The sequence below is a fragment of the Hyla sarda genome, chromosome 5 (genome assembly GCF_029499605.1).
Source record: "Hyla sarda isolate aHylSar1 chromosome 5, aHylSar1.hap1, whole genome shotgun sequence".
Lineage (NCBI taxonomy): Eukaryota > Metazoa > Chordata > Amphibia > Anura > Hylidae > Hyla > Hyla sarda.
This window is the reverse complement of record NC_079193.1, coordinates 78185841-78207300: the sequence shown is the minus strand read 5'-3', so window position 1 is coordinate 78207300 and position 21460 is coordinate 78185841. Positions and strand designations below refer to the sequence as shown.

The following is a 21460-nucleotide window of genomic DNA, read 5'->3' as shown; positions in this document are numbered from 1 at the left end:
TTAAAATTAATTTGGAAGGTCTACACCAGTTGGCTTGCAAATACTTGATCTTTTTACTTATTGCTTGTTGCAACATGATACACTATGCACAGGGCCTACGCAGGAAACTTCTGTGACATGCAATAACTCAGACTGTAGGTCACAAAGCAGATTCGTGTAAGCAGAGGGACGCTTGTTCAGCTTTAATTTCCCCTGACTAGCCAATACTCCTTCTTAGAGCTGGAAACTTGAGCACTTTTCTTTCACAGCATGGGCTGGAGACAATATTTTGGATTAACTCTCCAAACTCTAAATAATGCCGTGATCACGGTAAATGGGCCCAGATCTGTCTCAGCTAATAGAGTTTGCATCTAGTACAGGAATATGACTTGGGACTTGACTTGAACAGGAATTATCTGATAAACAGTGTGCAAAATGTAACACATTATAACTCAAAGTATGCTATTAATGCAATGCACAAAAACCCCATACAAAGATTTACGCAGGTAGCAGTTGGTTTATCACCCACATAACAACTTCTCATGCTACTATGCAACACGGGTACCAAGACACTGCTAAAAAACTAAAGTAGTCAGTACCTCCGTTAATAAAATTAAGATAAATGCATGGGTGGACGTTGCTATGACAGACAAATTACATAACATAGAAAAGAAAAAGTTTCAGCAGCACTTTTCAAATGCTAAAGCACATAAGAACTAGATATGGAATATTCTAGATATGGAATATGCTATTAAAGGGGTATTCCAGGAATTATTTTTATTTGACTATGTTACAGGGGCTGTAAAGTTAGTGTAGTTCATAATATAGTGTCTGTACCTGTGTGTGACAGTTTTCTCACAATTCTGTGATTTTCCCTCCAATTTTTATCAGCATACAAAATGACTGTTGTCTCCGATTTTTCCCAGCTTGCAATGCGACCGAGACCTGACTCACTAGTCAGCTGATGACAGGGAGCCTGTCTGCTTCAATGGGTGGAGCGATCGCTTGGTGGGAGAGGGATCAATCTGCAACTAATTCAACAGCTGTAGGCACCCTGATTGAAAACCACAGGTCTTTGAATGGATGCAGCTCCTTTATGTTTCAATGGCTGATGTGTGGGAGGGAGGAAAATGGAATTATGGGATTTGTAGTAAAAAAAAGAAAAGTCAAACAAGAAATACTAGTTCACAAAAAGCTAGCCACAGTATTATGGTAATCTCATGACACAGCCATTTAGCCCCAAGACAAGCGCAGATCCTTCCTAAGCATGTCCATTACTGTCTGCCAGGTACGTACTAAAATCATCTTATGATGGATAACCCCTTTAACCCTTTAGATCGCTGCTGTGAAAGCTGACAGCAGCATCTAAAGGTGCCTTTATCCCATCCCTGGTGGTCAAGTGGGGTGGATTTTTTTCTACAAGTTCGACAAAATCAAACCTACATAAGTAGGGTATCAATTTGATTGTATGGACCTACAGAATAAGGATAAATTGTCATTTTTATCAAAAAATGTACTACGTAGAAACGGAAGCCCCCAAATCCACAAAATGGCGTTTTTTCTTCAATTTAGTCATACAATGATTTTTTTTTCCCGTTCCTCCATAGATTTTTGGGTAAAATGACTAATGTCATTACAAAGTAGAATTGGTGGTGCAAAAAAAAACCCTCAAATGTTTAGTTAGGTGCAAAATTGAAAGGGTTATGATTTTTAAAAGGTAAGGAGGAAAAAAGGAAAGTGCAAAAACAGAAAAACACTTTGTCCTTAAGGGGTTAATTGTAAATGTAAATTTGAGGCTCTTAGCCTACTTTTTGATCAAAACGTGTCCCCCCATCCATGATACTGGGGTGGCCTCTTTTTGGATGGGACATTTTATTTGCTTGAGTCTTACCAGGACATTGCACCTGTCATAGCATTGATTATTGTTATAGATGCTCCACTTATAGAGGCTGCTGAGGTTGCCTGCGTTTCTGGAGTGCCAATCAGATGGCACTGAGGCAAGTAGGGATCTGCCAGCCATCATCCCAGCTGATCGGGACCCCACAATTTCCCAGCAGAGGGACCAATTAGTTAACCCCCGCCCGACCCCCCACCCCTGAAATCCGGTTCATTGGCTGATCGCCCAGTGTAATAGGAACCCAAACAGGTGTGCTGTCTGTTGAAGATCTGGTTCATTTGCTCTTGATGGTAAGTAACATGTTCACAGTTCTGATTATGAGGAGCAGGGGGTGAACTTGAATATGCATATATGGTATCCGGTACAATACTGTATTTATATTACAGGCTTAGCTGCCGCTAACTTGTTTACTTACAGTTTCTGTTGCAAAGTTCTCATTCAATGAACTGTGCTATGTGTCAGTGTAAGAATTTATTAAAACATATTGTGCCTCTTGGCAATATTATTGTGGACATGCGCCACTTGTTTTCTCAGTATCCGGAATATAATTACCATTGTAACAGACCAAAGCTGGATGATGTCCCAATCTGAATATAAGAATTCTGAAAATAAGAATTATCTTAATGTAGCATCTCGGTCCTGTGGAACAGGCAACACATTCTACATTATAAATGTCAACTTAATTCTGATCATTTGTTGTAGGTTTATTTGGAAATGTTCTATAATAAGCTGATACTCTTAAATTGTACCCGCCGTCAACAAAAACTTTTTATAAAATGTAGATAATGCCATTATGTGTATATTTGTAATATAAATTGGTTAAAATATGTTTATATTTATGGGTAACAAGTGTTATCCCTGCCACTATTCCCTGTGAGGAGTCCAAATACAGGAAGTGAGGACAGGACAAGCAGGGCTCTGTGCAGGCTCCTGGCTTGTCAATCATCCTCATGTGTAAGCTGGTAGCATGTCACAGAGCCTCACTGCACAGAGCTCTGCTCTGCTTGTCCTCAGTGTACAGATCCATTCTTGTCCTCAGTGTACAGAGCCCTGTTTGTCCTCACTGCACAGAGCCCTGCTTGTCCTCAGTGTACAGAGCCCTGCTTGTCCTCAGTGTACAGAGCCCTGCTTGTCCTCAGTGTACAGAGCCCTGCTAGTCCTCAGTGTACAGAGCCCTGCTTGTCCTCAATGCACAGAGCCCTGCTTGTTCTCAGTGTACAGAGCCCTGCTTGTCCTCAGTGCACAGAGCCCTGCTTGTCCTCAGTGTGCAAAGTCCTGCTTGTCCTCAGTGTACAGAGCCCTGCTTGTCCTCAGTGCACAGAGCCCTGCTTGTCTTCACTGCACAGAGCCCTGCTTGTCCTCAGTGCACAAAGCCTTGCTTGTCCTCAGTGTACAGAGCCCTGCTTGTCCTCAGTGTACAGAGCCCTGCTTGTCTTCACTACACAGAGCCCTGCTTGTCCTCAGTGCACAAAGCCCTGCTTGTCCTCAGTGTACAGAGCCCTGCTTGTCCTCAGTTTACAGAGCCCTGCTTATCCACCCTCACTTTTTTTTTTTTTTAGCATTTACGTCTTTTACAGTGCAGGGACAGAAATTCATCATAATTTAATAGTTCGGACAATTACGCACACGGCGATACCAAATATGTTTGTTTATTTATTCAGTTTTTTAATTGAGAAATGGGAAAAAGGAGGGATTTCAATTTTTATTAGGGGGGGGGGGGTTATTTTTAAAAACATCTTTTTACTTCTTTTTTTACACATTTTTTGGTTCTCCTATGAGCCTTTCCTAAGCCATCAGTAGATGACTTACATAGATAAAAGTAATACTATTGCATTACATTGATCTACAGAATGTTTTCAGCGCTGGATTTCTAAGGGCTGCCTAAGCAGCCTTAAGCAATCACCTTTCCACAGGGGACCAGGAAGTACGGGTAAGTTCCTCCTCAGCAACCCATCTGCACCATGTGATTACATCGCAGAGCTGCCGATGGGTCCCCTAGACCACAAGGATCACTGACATTTAGTGTTTAAATGCTGTGATCGCTATTGATCACGGCATTTAACCATTTAAATGACGAAAATCAGAACCAGCTGATAGCGGTGGGGATCTGCTGGTTATGATGCAGACCCGACCCGCCGGCCAACACCATATTCCTCTCACCCGACCCATGATGTACCGGTACATCATGGGTCAGGAAGGGGATAAAGGTGAGGTTCAGTTAGGATATTGGCAGGGGAAGCTAAAATCCTATCTTTGATGGTTGCAGTAGTATAAGAATCCTCAGTTGTGTTTCTAAGAAACATTAGATTGACAGAACTTACTCAAGTTTACTATTTACACAAGATAACTCCAAATTCTGATACATTTGATAAATAACCACGGTCACACACTTGCAAAGGCTTCCCGATCCTCCAGACCTTCATTAAGGTAATTTCTTTCAAAGATTTAGCCTTTTAGGTGAAATAAATGTTCTTCTCAGACTGTGAGAACTGACAGGTTTCCTTCTATGATCTAGTATTCGGCAGCCCTGATGACTCTCAAGTGTCAGCGTAAAAACATCTGTTGAATTATTGACTGTGTCTCAGACTTTATTTTTACACTATTTATAACAGGCCTGACCTAATGAACTTAATTTGTTGACATGTTTCTCCCAGTGTCTTACTTGATCCCCTCTCGGGTTACTTTCTACTGTGCTGTATTCTTGGCAACTGCAGCCCCTGGGCCAACAGCGTATCGACCAATTTTAAATTTACCAGGCTCAGATGGATACAGTTGGCATGGCGGGATTAGAGAAACACCAGTCTGTTTCCAGAGCACAGTCTTCCCCTGCTGCTTCGATGTTAGCTCCGTCAGCCACAGACCAGCCTGTCAAGCATGTCTAAGAGACTGGTAGGACTCCCTAAAGACCATTTTTAATAGGCAGGATAAATTCACTGTTCTTGTAGGATCAAGTGATTTAAATGCTTAGAATACCACCAGTAGCTGAACATTCATTCTCCTTTCTCTTTTTACTGGATGATTTGAGGTTATGTTGGCACAGTGACAGCCGTTGTAGATGATAAATCAGAAGCGGTGCATTCACACACTTGTAAATCATTGTTATCATTGAAGAACTATGCCAAAATATCAACAGGTGCACTTATGGGTATTTGTCGTTTTTATACTACTTATGACATTCTTGACTTCCCACGTTCTGTATTCTAGATGTCAGCTTAAAATGGGACTTTTTAAAATGTTATTTCAAATTCCATTGTGAGTTATTTTCTGGGTTTGTATGAACTAGTAATATTGTAAAGAAGGGCATTAAATCTATTATTCCCCAGGGAATAAGTGTGCTGTAATGACTTCATTTAAAGAACCTAACATGTGGTCTGTGATTAGACTTAACATGCCCATACACATAAGATGAAAGTTGGCCCACCCAGAGTAATTCGGCAAGGCTTGAATGTCATCATACCAGATCTTCTGTTCCAGTGGAAAAAAAAGCTGCTGCTTAATGTACCTAGCAGTGTCATGTTCCTGCTTTTCCCCTATAAAATAAACAGATTTAATCAGTGCCATCTTTATAGTTGCTAGACACTGTCAGCATAGCATGCTTTGCAAGGAGCAGGGACACTTGTCTTTGACAAGTGTCCATGCTCCCTTGCATTCTTTCCAAATGGTCCTTAACCCCTTAAGGACCAGGCCATTTTACACCTTAAGGACCAGAGCGTTTTTTGCAAATCTGACCACTGTCACTTTAAACATTAATAACTCTGGAATGCTTTTAGTTATCATTCTGATTCTGAGACAGTTTTTTCGTGACATATTCTACTTTAACTTAGTGGTAAAATTTTATGGTAACTTGCATCCTTTCTTGGTGGAAAATCCCCAAATTTGATGAAAAAAATGAAAATTTTGCATTTTTCTAACTTTGAAGCTCTCTGCTTGTAAGGAAAATGGATATTCAAAATATATATTTTTTTGGGTTCACATATACAATATGTCTACTTTATGTTTGCATCATAAAATTTATGAGTTTTTACTTTTGGAAGACACCAGAGGGCTTCAAAGTTCAGCAGCAATTTTGAAATTTTTCACAAAATTTTCAAACTCACTATTTTTCAGGGAACAGTTCAGGTTTGAAGTGGATTTGAAGGGTCTTCATATTAGAAATACCCCATAAAAGACCCCATTATAAAAACTACATCCCCCAAAGTATTCAAAATGACATTCAGTAAGTGTATTAACCCTTTAGGTGTTTCACAGGAATAGCAGCAAAGTGAAGGAGAAAATTCAAAATCTTCATTTTTTACACTTGCATGTTCTTGTAGACCCAATTTTTGAATTTTTGCAAGGGGTAAAAAGGAGAAAATGTTTACTTGTATTTGTAACCCAATTTCTCTCGAGTAAGCACATACCTCATATGTCTATGTAAATTGTTCGGCGGGCGCAGTAGAGGGCTCAGAAGGGAAGGAGCGACAAATGGTTTTTGGGGGGCATATCACCTTTAGGAAGCCCCTATGGTGCCAGGACAGAAAAAAACATACCACATGGCATACCATTTTGGAAACTAGACCCCTCGGGGAACGTAACAAGGGGTAATGTGAACCTTAATACCCTACAGGTGTTTCACGACTTTTGCATATGTGAAAAAAAAAATATTTTTGTTTACCTAAAATGCTTGGTTTCCCAAAATGTTAACATTTTTAAAAAGGGTAATAGCAGAAAATACCCCCCAAAATTTGTAGCCCAATTTCTCCCGATTTAGAAAACACCCCATATGGGGGTGAAAAGTGCTCTGCTGGCGCACTACAGGTCTCAGAAGAGAAGGAGTCACATTTGGCTTTTTGAAAGCAAATTTTGCTCTGGGGGCATGCTGCATTTAGGAAGCCCCTATGATGCCAGGACAGCAAAAAAAAACACATGGCATACCATTTTGGAAACTAGACCCCTCGGGGAACGTAACAAGGGGTAATATGAACCTTTATACCCCACAGGTGTTTCACAACTTTTGTATATGTAAACATTTTTTTATTTTTTTTACCTAAAATGCTTGTTTTCCCAAACATTTTACATTTTTAAAAAGGGTAATAGCAGAAAATACCCCCCAAAATTTGTAACACAATTTCTCCCGAGTACGGCGATACCCCATATGTGGCCCTAAACTGTTGCCTTGAAATACGACAGGGCTCCAAAGTGAGAGCGCCATGCGCATTTGAGGCCTAAATTTGGGACTTGCATAGGGGTGGATATAGGGGTATTCTACGCCAGTGATTCCCAAACAGGGTGCCTCCAGCTGTTGTAAAACTCCCAGCATGCCTAGACAGTCAGTGGCTATCTGGCAATACTGGGAGTAGTTGTTTTGCAACAGCTGGAGGCTCCGTTTTGGAAACAGTGGCGTACCAGACGTTTTTCATTTTTATTGGGGAGGGGGGCTGTGTAGGGGTATGTGTATATGTAGTGTTTTTTTACTTTTTATTTTATTTTGTGGTAGTGTAGTGTTTTTAGGGTACAGTCACACGGGCGGGGGTTCACAGTAGTTTCTCGCTGGCAGTTTGAGCTGCGGCAGAAAATTTGCCGCAGCTCAAACTTGCAGCCGGATACTTTCTGTAAACCTCCGCCCATGTGAGTGTACCCTGTACATTCACATTGGGGGGGGGGGGAGAAACATCCAGCTGTTGCAAAACTACAACTCCCAGCATGTACGGTCTATCAGTGCATGCTGGGAGTTGTAGTTTTGCAACAGCTGGAGGCACACTGGTTGTGAAACACCGAGTTTGGTAACAAACTCAGTGTTTTGCAACCAGTGTGCCTTCAGCTGTTGCAAAAGCTACAACCCCCAGCATGTACGGACAGTGGACGGCTGGAGGCATACTACTTTGGCTGGGGATGCTGGGGATTGTAGTTATGCAACAGCTGGAGACACACTGGTTTGCTACTTAACTCGGAGTGCCTTCAGCTGTTGCAAAACTACAACTCTCAGCAGTCACCGACAGCCAACGGGCATGCTGGGAGTTGTAGTTATGCACCACTACAACTCCCAGCATGCACTTTAGCTGATTGTGCAAGCTGGGAATTATAGTTATACAACAGCTGAAGGTACACTTTTCCATAGAAAAAAATGTGCCTCCAGCTGTTGCAAAACTATAAGTCCCAGCATGCCCATAAGGGAATGCTGGGAGTTGTGGTGGTCTGCCTCCTGCTGTTACATGACTACAGCTCCCAGCATGCCCTTTTTGCATGCTGGAAGCTGTTGCTAAGCAACAGCAGGAGGCTGTCACTCACTCACCTCCTACTGCTGCTGCTCCACGCCGCCGCGCGGGTCAGTCCCTCGCCGCCGCCGTCGCTCCTGGGGCCCCAATCCCAACAGGGACGCCGGGGATCGGGGTCCCCAGCACCCGGGGTCTTCTTCCCGCACCCGCTCACTTCCTCCGGAAGAGGGGCGGAGCGGGTTACGGGAGTGACACCCGCAGCAGGCGCCCTGATTGGTCGGCTGACGAATCAGGGCGATCGTGAGGTGGCACCAGTGCCACCTCACCCCTGCTGGCTATGGATGTTTGTGTCCGTCTCTGATGGCCCCGATCAGCCAGTAATTCCGGGTCACCGGGTCACTGGAGACCTGATTGACCCGGAATCCGCCGCAGATCGCTGGACTGAATTGTCCAGCGATCTGCGGCCATCGCCGACATGCGGGGTCATCATGACCCCCCTGGGCGATATGCCCCGATGCCTGCTGAACGATTTCAGCAGGCATCGGGCACCGGCTCCGCTCCAGATCGCTGCGGGGAGCCGGTAAAGCACATGACGTTCTCATACGTCATTAGTGTTGCTCGCGAATATTCGCAATTCGAATTTTATTCGCGAATATCGCATATTCGCGAATTCGCGAATATTCGCGAATATAGCACTATATATTCGTAATTACGAATATTCGTTTTTTTTTTTTTCACAGTACACATCACAGTGATCACCCCTCTCTGCTTCCAGCTTGTGTGGTGTAAAGAAGGCTGTAATACTACTGTGTGAGACTGGTGTACGAATTTTCGCATATGCGAAATTTTGCATATGCTAATTTTCGCATTTACGAATTACCGCTTATGCTAATTTTTGTATATGCTCATTTCCGCATATGTAAATTTTCGCATACGCGAATGTTCGCATATGCGCAAATAAAACGAGAATATTACGAATATGCGAATATTCGCGAATATATGACGAATATTCGTCCATATATTCGCGAATATTCGCGAATTCGAATATGGCCTATGCCGCTCAACACTATACGTCATGTGTCCTTAAGGTTTCGGAAATGGAGACGTATGAGAACATCTTGTGTCCTTAAGGGGTTAAAGAAGTTATCCAGAAAAAAAACTTTTTTTATATATATTTAAACTGGCTCCAGAAAGTTAAACAGATTTGTAAATTACTTCAAAAAAATCTTAATCCTTTCTGTACTTATGAGCTGCTGAAATTGAGTTGTTCTTTTCTGTCTAAGTGCTCTCTGAGGACATCTGTCTCGGGAACTGTCCAGAGTAGAAGCAAATCCTCATAGCAAACCTCTTCTACTCTGTGCAGTTCCAGAGACAAGCAGAGATGTCAGCAGAGAGCACTGTTGCCAGACAGAAAGTAACAACTCAACTTCAGCAACTGATAATTATTGGAAAGATTAAGATTTTTTAATAGAAGTAATTTACAAATCTGTTTAACTTTCTGGAGCCAGTTGATATAGCCCTGTGGTCATCACGCTGCACACTCGGAGCCTCCAGAGCTGCAGAGAGCTCTCAAAGATGTGTGCTGAATGACAGATTGCAGGGGTCCCCAGCGGCGGGACCCCTGCGATCAGACATCTTATCCCCTGTCCTTTGGATAGGGGATAAGATGTATTAGGCTGTAGTACCCCTTTAACCCCTTAAGGGCACATGACGTACTGGAAATTCATGTGTCCACTCCCGATCTATAACGTGAGGCCACGGCGTGACCCCGCATCATAGCAGGTCGGGCCCGGCCGTTGTTAGCCGGGACCCGGGACAACAACGGCCGGGACCCATGGCTAATAGTGCACGGCATTGATCGCTGTGCCGTGCGCTATTAACCCTTTAGACGCGGCGTTCAAAGTTGAACGCCGCGTCTAAAGTGAAACTGATAGCATGCCGGTTAGCTCAGTGGGCTGTTTGGGATAGCCGCGGCGAAATCGCGGCATGCCGAACAGCTTACAGGACAGCGGGAGGGCCCCTACCTGCCTCCTCGCTGTCCGATCGCTGAATGACTGCTCAGTGCCTGAGATCCAGGCATGAGCAGTCAAGCGGCAGAATCATCGATCACTGGTTTCCTATGAGAAACCAGTGATCAATGTAAAAGATCAGTGTGTGCAGTGTTATAGGTCCCTATGGGAGCGATAACACTGCAAAAAAAAAAGTGAAAAAAAAAAGTGAATAAACATAATTTAACCCCTCCCCTATTAAAAGTTTGAATCACCCCCCTTTTCCTATAAAAAAAAACCACAGTGTAAATAAAAATAAACATATATGGTATCGCCGCGTGCGGAAATGTCCGAATTATAAAAATATATCATTAATTAAACCGCACGGTCAATGGCGTGCGCGCAAAAAAATTCAGTCCAAAATAGTGCATTTTTGGTCACTTTTTATATCATGAAAAAATGAATAAGTCCTATCAATGCAAAAATGGTACCGTTAAAAACTTCAGATCACGGCGCAAAAAATTAACCCTTATACCGCCCCATACACGGAAAAATAAAAAAGTTATAGGGGTCAGAAATGACAATTTTTAAACGTATTCATTTTCCTGCATAAAGTTAAGATTTTTTCCAGAAGTACGACAAAACCAAACCTATACAAATAGGGTATCATTTTATGGACCTACAGAATAAATATCAGGTGTCATTTTTACCGAAAAATGTACTACGTAGAAACGGAAGCCCCCAAAAGTTACAAAATGGCGTTTTTTTTCAATTTTGTCTCACAATGATTTTTTTTTCCGTTTCACCGTAGATTTTTGGCCACAATGACTGATGTCATTACAAAGTAGAATTGCTGGCGCAAAAAATAAGCTATAATATAGATTATTAGGTGCAAAATTGAAAGAGTTATGATTTTTTAAAGGCAAGGAGAAAAAAACAAAAATGCAAAAACGGAAAAAACCCCGGTCCTTAAGGGGTTAAAAGATTTGTTGGCCCAGGAACTCTTCCTCCTACCCAAGGAATCCATGCTGATCCTGCTCAGGATCAGAAGATGAACCAGATTATATTGCACAACTTGTATTATTACTAACATGTATTTTAAATGACCTGCAGATGTGTTGCAGTAATATTATTGGCTGCTGCCAAAGATTGAATGTCGTCACTAGCTGAAAATATTTGGGCCAGTGAAGTCTATGGAACCATTGCCTGTCAATGCTCATATACATCAGCATCCCATTTTGACAGGTAGCCGATGTATACATGCCATGGAAGGTACAATCACCACGTGAATGTACCCTAACATGTATTTGGTAAGTTATTTCAAATGACAGGGGAAGGGAAGGGCAGCCCTATAGTCAACACACTCGACAACTGGGTGATTGTTCTTCCTGACTAAGTGCACAATGACACTAACCTAGTACTGCACCAGTCAGTTGAATTCAGCTAGGTAAGTATATTTCAGTAGTCTGGAAGTTGGAGGACAATGGAAGAAATAATGAAGGATGAGGCTACTTATTGTATCACAATTTGTTGCTATGCTGACATATAGGACCTCATTTGCTAAGAGTGGAGTGTAGGTTTCTTTGTGGGTTTTAAGTCCCTACAATTTATTTTCCATGGTATTTACTTAGGTTTCCCTACATTTTCCACTTTCCCTACACTTTGCTTTTTTTACACATGCTCTGATCTGTCTGGTTTTCCTCAGCTCAAATTCACCACATTTTATGTGGAAACCTTAGTAAATATGTTGGGTTTTTGTGAAAATGTCAGGAACACGCCCCGTTTTTGGAGACCAAGCCCCCTTTCCCAGGCTGTCACACCCCTTTTTCAGGTTTTCTTAGCAAAATGGAGAGTTAGCCAGGGTTTTTCCAATTCTGGCACAAAAGCTGTGCAGACAGAATTTCTGGTGCAATGCGACAGAATCTGGCGCACAACCCGACAAAACATGTCGGGTTTGCAATAGTAAATGAGCGCCATAGTTCTGCATAAGAGCTGTATGTAACAACATATAGGCAATTTTTAGTCAACGCATTCTACAAAGTAATTTTCTTTTCTTTATTCTAGCGTTGGAAAAAATAAACATGGTTAAAAAGCTATACATGCACTTCAAGTGATTAAATGGAAATGTTGTGATTACTAACATTACTACTACACAATATACAAACAATGAAAAGCAATTTTTTGTTGCTTTTGTAAACAATTGTTCCTAAAAACACAAATGATGATCTTAAAAACCTCATGTGTGTCTACAAGCAAAATACCGGTGTCACGTGAAGAATAGTTCCAGTCAATTCCCACATATAAATTTATGATCTATTTTCACCTCACCAAACTTTGTTCTGGCGTATAGCTGTCATTTTTAAATGAATTTTTTACTCTGTACAGTCTAAACATAGTTAAACATGTAAATGTTTCCTGTCCACACATCAAGGCCTATTGACTATTGCCAAAAAACAAAATGGCTCATTAATATACAGACTTTGTACATTTTCACTCTGATCAGATGTGGAATCCTATCAACAGAACAAATTAGGCAGACACAAGATTTGCCAAAAGATCTCTACAGCCAAATATGTCCGCTGGGGTTTTTGTTGCTTAATATAAAAGGCAAGAGGAAAAATCATTCCAGTCAATGGATATTATCTAGCTTTTCCTGCCCTCAAAGTTAGATATGTGACTAATTTATTACTTAAAATATAGATTTAGCAGAATTAATGTATTCTTTATTATTTTGGGAGATCGGTTAAATGGGATCTTGTTCTTTTATGTATGATGAGTTGAATAACAGAATTAGTTTTAGCAGCCATAATAATAGAACTCCTATTCTATTGCATGGGGTATCAATCATAAAGAAGTTTTTTATTTTTAATTCTTGGAAACTGTACAAAATCTAACACATCTGCACTAAATATGACCATACACCTAAGGGTAAAGTAGATAAAAGTGAAAATTTTAACCAAAATGACCGTTCATTAAGTGAAATTGAAGAATAAATTATGATTGTTTTAGTCAACTGATGACAGACATATCACCTGAAAAGAATTTCCCTCCGATAGTTGGAGAAAAGATCTTTCATCAAAGAAAGCTCTCCTATCTATTAATGTTTTTCTTTATTTTTATAGGATAAAATATTCTCAGAATGTTCCCAGAATATTGCCTGGAGGACGTCGCTCGCGCCGGGACCGCTCGGGACGCCGCATGGCCGGGTAAGTGACGCCGGGGGATGGGACACTTAGCAGAACGGTGTTTGTCCCGATCCCCGTAATCGGGACTCACACACCGGGCTGCTAAGTATTCTCATAGCGAAACCCTCTATCAGCTAGTCAGATTTGACCAGCTGATAGCAGCGATCGTTGGGGGGGTGGGATGAAACCCCCCGTGGTCGCATGGTAAGATGGCTGGCTATCAGTGATAGCCACCATCTTACCGGGCGCTGCGGGATGCCGTGAGTAGCGGCACAAAATGTTCATGACGTACCTGTATGTCATGGGTCGGGAACACCTTCCCACTCATGACGTACAGGTATGTCATAGGTCGGGAAGGGGTTAAAGAGTTATTCCACGAAAAAGTTTTTTTATATATATCAACTGGCTCCAGAAAGTTAAACAGATTTGTAAATTACTTCTATTAAGAAATCTTAATTCTTTCAGTACTTATGAGCTTCTGAAGTTAAGGTTGTTCTTTTCTGTCTAAATCCTCTCTGATGACACCTGTCCCGGGAAACACCCAGTTTAGAAGAGGTTTGCTATGGGGATTTGCTTCTAAACTGGGCGTTTCCTGAGACAGGTGTCATCAGAGAGGATTTAGACAGAAAAGAACAACCTTAACTTCAGAAGCTCATAAGTACTGAAAGAATTAAGATTTTTTAATAGAAGTAATTTACAAATCAGTTTAACTTTCTGGAGCCAGTCGATATATAAAAAAAAGTATTTTCCTGCAATACCCCTTTAAGGTAAAACTGGACATTCTGGGCTAAGTGGTCATGTAGGTGGTCCTATTCAGAGACTGACAGCTATCTGTGTGTAAGTGTGCATGTAGAGAGAGACCGCTCACTTGAATACTTCGCTCATTTCTGGTTATATAGTCAAGTGGGTGGTCCTGCGCAATGAATAAAGCCTCTTTTTTAACTTACATACATATGTAGTTGTCAATCACTGATTAGGGCCACCAAAAATAGCTCCCAAAAGGGCCACCAGGTCCACTCATCAATTCTGTGCCTCACTCCCTTTACAATCAGGTACATGCAATGGGAGGCCCCCGACCTCCTGGGCCCAAGATTATCAAGTAAAGTAAAAATTTAACTGCAGCACCACCAGATCCTGAAAGGGATACTCTGGTGAAAACCAAACAATTGTTTTCAAATCAACTGGTGCTAAAAAGTTATACATATTTGTAAATTACTTCTGTTTAACCCTTCAAAAACTTATCAGCTGCTGTATGCTCCAGAAGTGGTGCAGTTCTGAGCACAGTGGTCTCTGCTGACACCTCTGTCTGTGTCAGGTACTGTCCAGAGTAGGAGCAAATCGCCATTAGAAAAACTTCTCCTGCTCTATACAATTCTTGACACAGACAGAGGTGTCAGCAGAGAGCACTTTGCTCAGAATGGAAAGAACTACACAACTTCCTTTGTAGTATACAATAGCTGATATGTACTGGAAGGATTAAGATTTTTTAATGGAAGTAATTAATTTCTAGCACCAGTTGATCTGAAACAATTGTTTTCCACTGGAGTACACCTCTAAGTGCAAATAAGTTGGATGCTTTTATTCAGTAACACAGTTACATCATTTTGGCAGTTCTATACTGAGAAGGCAGCATAGAGTGCTCAAAACATTGTAACTGTATTGGTGAATTACAAAGGTGTCATTACAAGGTACAATTGGTGTGGGAAAAAACAAGCCCTCAAATGGCTAGGTTGATGGAAAAATAAGGAAAGATAGCCAATGTCATTGTATACATCTACCACAGTAGTGCACCCATATTCCTGTATTGTATTATTCTAATTGTTACACATCCACATCGTCTATCTGGTGTAGGATTCTATTGTGGCACTTGTAGTCCGCTGCAGGCAACCTCCATTGTATGCATTTTTATGCTGGGGATCGCCCCTAACAATGGACTACAAGGGCAGGATCTGCTCCCACAGTATAAATGCACAACCACATTTTGGGTTGAGCCCCTCCAGCCATTTGAGACCACGTTTTTTGTTGTTTTTTTAAATTTTATACTTGGAGGTGTGTAAACTCCATAGTTAATGCGCCTTGAATATCTTCAAGGCAGCATTAGGGTAGCACCTGTGAGGCCATGCACCTATATTAGCCAACTTAGGTGGGGCTTGCAGCTTGCCTCTCTCCTCCCATTGTTTGTGTGTGCTTGTAGCCCCGCTGGAGGGTACCTGGGAGGACACTGTGAGTCGACCGAATGCTGCCGTAATTGCCCACTGGCCCCTGTTTTACTTGTCACGCACAGGTAGGTTTAGCGTTAGGTCCCGTACCATTTGAGAAACCTTGGTGTTGGTGTGCGGGCTCTGGTATATCCTTCATGTAAGGATATACTGGCGAATGTCTCAATTTTAACATCAGTGTTGAGGGATAGCCAATGTCGTTGTATACATCTACCACACTAGTGCACCCATATTCCTGTATAGGTTGTCATCAAATAAATCTGAGTCCTCCAAAATAATGACATTACTTAAGCATTTCAGATGAAGACATCTTAGTTGTTGATCAAGCAATAACATTGTATTTGAGAGTAACTCAACTAGTATATCAGTAATGAATTCTACCTGAATTTACAAATTCTTACCGATTTAAGATAAAATAATGGGTGTAATGAATGACTTAGCAAAATCCTAAGCAAAATATTGTAGGACACTTGGGAATCCAAGGGCTGTTTTATTCCTAGCAAATATTTATGAACAATACCATTACACGTCCTTGCTGGCATATACAGTATATTTTGAGAAGTCAACTGAAGATGACAGAACTTCGGACAACCCTAGGTGTGGTCCAAAAGTAAGAGGTCATGAAGCCATTAATCCTCCAGCTCTGAATGATATTATCATCAAGCGTGTGTTTATTTCTAAACTATGCATTACTGAATCAGGCAATGTGGTTAGTTTGGAAGGCAGAATGAGAAAAATGGCTAGCCAACACCAACAATGAGTCAGCCTTTCAACTAGTGCCAGGGCACCTGGACTCCCACAATGTGTGCTGATATTATTTTTAGGGCTATGCATTCCAACATACATCATCTATTTATCTGTTATTTTTATCATCACATTCTGCAATAGAGACTTTTCTGTAGGCATAAAGATGGTAACAAATATGGACTGTAAGATGTTTTTTTCAAATGCCTCTGTATTTATGGCTTAAATTGTATCTGACAAAACTTTTTGTATGGGTAAGGCCACAGTAGCACTCAAAACACTAAACTGTGCCACATTATTGTGCCAAATTATAACTTAGGCCACATAGTAATGCCAAAAACTGTAGTTTTCACTCCTTTACTCATGACAGTTAAAATGGACTAAAACTGTCTAATTCTTTGACCGTGCCAATTAGTCTATAAATAGGCCAGATTGTCCAGTGTGGCTCAGGCTGTTTTCTAAATATTGGATATCTAAAGGCTGCCCTGTCTAAGTTTGGACCATTATAACAAATATTTCAACTAAAATTGTTGACCAAAAGTTTGGTACATACAGGCCACTTTTATAATTGCATAACTCCCCTTTATCAAAGCTATGCTACCTTTGTCAGACCCAGTTAAGAAGTGTCTAAAAAGTGTCTTAAACTTATAATAAATGTTACTTTAATAATGTTAGATGTTTTTTTGGTGCAATTTGTGCCCAAATTTTGGTGCATTTTCAATAGTAAGTCTGGGTCAATGTTTTGTCAACTAGGCAGCTCCTGTATATTATGCACCCATAGCCACACCTTAAGATAACATATGGGGGGAGATTTATCAAAACCTGTGCAGAGGAAAAGTTGCCCAGTTGCCCATAGCAACCAATCAGATTGCTTCTTTCATTTTTAACAAGGCCTCTGCAAAATGAAAGAAGCAATCTGATTGGCTGCTATGGGCAACTCAGCAACTTTTCCTCTGGACAGGTCTTGATAAATCTCCCCCATGGTGCCTATGTGAGGAATTGTATTCTTTTTCATGGCCATGGCTCCATGCCACTTCTTCAACTGACAGTCAGGAAGCTGTATGTAGCCTATGACTGGCCTTTGCGCCTACACAGAGTTCGGTCCAGGAAAAATCTTATTCTATATCAGAAATGGTCCTATCTGGACCGATGTATGTTGCTGATAAACTAAGAGGAGACAGATATAAACATAGAACACAAAAAGGCGCAAAAATCCCAAACTAACTAAATGTTTTTGTCCTAAGTTCACCTCTGATCAAATAATACTTTGGCTATTCTCCATATATAGAGATGAATAATAGACTGTTCTGCATTGTGTTAATTTAACAACAAAACATGTAGAACACTAGATATCACTGACCTCTCAGCTCTTTCTACACATATACTCTCATATCAATAACATGACAGTATTTTGGCCGAATGTTGTCATTGTCCCTTATGAGGCAAGTATAATGTTTAATGCACCTTGATGTTTTTCTTGGCTCCCAAAAACCCAACTTTCCACCTTCACAAGCTCTGAAATATTAGGACAAATACATTTAACTATATTTCACTAAGAATCTGGAAAATCAACTTTGTTTGCCAGTTCGTTGTAATGTTATGCGCTCACTCTTCAGCCACAGCGGTTTACCAAAAATATTTCATCTTCTGCAAGAAAATGTGTCAAAGATTTCAAGCCTAAACTATTTACACTGTATCGCACAGGCACATTTTTTACATGCAATATTATGATACACCTTATAATTTTAGTAGGTAAAATGTTATTTTGGTTCCGTAAGCTTCTGACTGTTTTGATAGATTATTGTAAAAGCTTGTATGTTTTTAATGCTCATCCAAAAATAATGATCTTCACCAAGTTTGCCAATGACTAATGCTGACTAAAGGTCCTCTGAAAGGTACACTTGGAAAAATTTGTAAATTCCAAACCACGCAATTTTTTTTACATTTTCTATGTGAATACATGATTTCTTGCTGTCATGCTTTAGTGAGTGGCAACATTTATTTATAAATTTTTTTGTTCTGACCAGTTCAGGGCTTAGCTTTGTTGCCTTTTCCTTTCGCTGAATTTTTTGACTATATGTTTTGCCAGAAGTGTAAGAGTGTCAGTACTGTGTATGCGAACAATTTCCTAGAACAACATCCTGTCTATTTTTTATAACAAGATAACATTGAAGCACATACATACAATTTGGGTAGATCATACAGTCTACAAAGGGAGTGAGCTAGAGGTAACCATCACTTTCCTTCTTACATAGCATTGGGCTGTATATAAGCCCATAACAAAGTCACTAAGCGATCGGAACCAGAGGAATTAAACAAATCTAGCCCCAAGGTGGCTAACATCTGGGGTGAGTGCCATGTTTATTTTTCATTTTTTTTCTATCTGGCTGTCTATAATTGCCTTTAAAATAGTTTATTACTGTTTTTGTTTATTTGTCATGTTTGTACTCTACGGTTATGTGTCTCACAAGGTGCCCTCACCTGTTTGTAAAAGGGATGTGGACCGCTGCACTGAGTAGTTTCCTGAATGCCAGCTTCCAAGAAGAGAAAGTTTCAGCCATCAGGAGCTAATGTGCTAAAAGTTCACTCATGGTACCAAAATGTAGGATCATAACATTGCTAAGTGGGGCAGATAAAATGGACCTTTACAAATTATTGGCATGAAACGAGTAAGTGTATGCACAGAGAAGCTGTGCCCTCAGGGAAAAATGGGCTGTGTCTATAAGGAGTTTACTGTGTAATTATTATTATTTCTATTTTTATTATTCCTGTTCAGTGATATTATTTCTGCGACATTACCATGCACATTATGCAATGATCCACTCCTATAGCATCACTGTGTTTTTCATCCATGTACTTCGGTATTGCTGTGCTGGTTATTCCCATTTTGTAGAATCTCTTTAACCTCTTACCAACTTTTGACACGCCGGTACTTCATGGGTCAGGTAAGGAAAACATGATACGAGTCCACAAGTCGAGCTCGCTTCATAACCAGCAAATACTGCTGCTATCAACAGCAGACATGTTCCAGTATTGACAGATATCAGGGGTCGCTCCACTGTTTGTCATTTAAATTGATAAATATTAAAGGGGTATTCCTGGCAAAAACATCTTATCCCCTATCGAAAGGATAGGGGATAAGATGTCTGAAGTTTCAGAAACCTCCGGGCGTGGCGTGACGTCACGTCCTCGTCTCGGAAGCCCGGCGTTTTCCAAAACTTCAGACGCAGCTACGCATAGACTGCGGCCTGCTGCAGGGAGATCGCAGGGGGTCCTCTTTCGATAGGGGATAAGATGTTTTTGCCCGGAATACCCCTTTAAATGACAATAATCAACGGTGTCTAGATAACCTATCAGCACCCACACCATGTAATTGTGGGGTGCCGATGGGTTGTGGGGGAAGTCCAGAGCATTACCTGGTCCTCAACATCTTCTATAGCATTAGATAGGCTTTAGCAATTGGACTCCAATAGCATAGATCAATAAAATGTAATAGCATTACATTGATTTATGTAAGTCATCTACTAATGACTTATAAAAGGTCCCTAAGAGAGCAAAAATGTAAGAAAAAGTAAAGCGATCTTTTAAAAAAAATATAACAAAATTCCCCTTCCCATAAAAAAATTTTTAAATCACCCCCTTTTTCAAAATAATACACTGTAAAAAAATAAAATAAACATATTCGATATCACTGCTTGTGTAATTGCCCAAACTATTAATTAAAATATTAAAATATTACATTCCTGATGCAGTAAGGTCAACGGTGTAAATGCAAAAAAAAAATTCCAAAAGCCAAAATAGCAGATTTTTGGTCATGTTACATCTCAGAAAAAAATGTAATGAAAAAAGCCAGAACTATATTAATGTGGTACCATTAAAAACTACAGCTCATGGGGCAAACAAAAATGCTAACAGCAAAGGAGGTGGAAAAATAAAAACATTATAGGAGTCAGAACATGGTAATGGATAGTTTTTTTATTTATTTTTAAGTTTTCCTTTTTTAAGTAACTGTAAAATCGAAACATAAATTATCCAAGTTTTGTATGATTGGAATAGTACTGAGCCATAGAATAAAGTTATTGCCCATAAAATTGTGTAATTTCAAATTTTTTCAATTTTGCTACCTACATCTAGTTTTTTTTCTGGCTACATAATACATTACATGATGACATTTAAAAAAAAGTCAATGAAAAGTACAACTTGTCTCACAAAAATTAAGCCATGTGGGAAAAAAAGAGACAAGTTATGGGTCCTAGAAGGTGAGGAGGAAGAAAACGTGAGCCACAAAAAATTTGAGGGGTTGTGAAGGGATTATTATATATGTAAAGTTTATACTGTTATGGTGATCATTGTGTTTACCATCCCAACACTATTAATGGCCAATTTTGACATCACTATTACTACTGTGTGGCTACAGAATTTTGTCAATACCCAGGCGTGGTGACATCAGAATATTTCTTATCCTTGTGTATATACTGTATATATCACAACTTATTATTGCTATATTGAGATCACACGTTTATTGTAGCTATACTGTGACATCATGATATAGTATTTATAATCTCTGCACTATGACACAACTATATCCATTTTATATGTGACAATATGGCTGGCTTCTTTATGTTTTAAATTCAGCACATAAATCTGGAATTTTTAATAGGAATACAATCTGAGGAACCATTTTCTGGGTCCTCGATGTGGACTCAGGATAAAAATGACATTTCCATTGAGTTCTTGATGACTAAAACATATGAGACATACAGTACATGTGGATTTGCTTGTATCATTTCACAATCGGATGCTGCATACTTAGGCAGAGCTTCAGTGCAGTGAAAAAATACTAAAAATAGTTACAACAAAATGCTTGCCAAGACAAAGAGTATTGAAAACGATTCAGCTTTTTACTGTTTTGATGATGACAAGACATCTAGAAGTTTAAGAGAATTTCATGGTCATCGACTGACAACAATAATATTTTCAGTATGGTATATATTGCAGTGCATTGATTAAAGATATTTTAAATTCAAATAATGTAAGAATAGGCATTTCAGAAGTGCGCAGAATTTAATGGTGTCTATTTTTCAAGAGAACATTATGAAAGAGCTTATCCAGAGGGGAAAAAAAATAGTATTTTTTCTCACTCCCGCACTTTACCTATGCCTCCCCAGCCGGGGGGGGGGGGGTCTGGATCCGATCTGGATCATAAAATTCAGGTGAAAACACACAATCATGTGGTGACTAATGGAGCACTTGT

General features: G+C 40.3%; 1 long non-coding RNA gene across 1 annotated transcript in view; it reads right to left on the bottom strand.

The window, feature by feature from the left end:
* Positions 1–5002: 5002 nt before the first annotated feature.
* The window catches only part of LOC130273259 (uncharacterized), a 38603-nt gene continuing 22145 nt past the window's right edge, over positions 5003–21460 (bottom strand). Inside the window, exon 4 of the long non-coding RNA XR_008843930.1 lies at positions 5003–5406. This is a non-coding gene — a long non-coding RNA (uncharacterized LOC130273259). The remainder of the gene's footprint in view (positions 5407–21460) is intronic.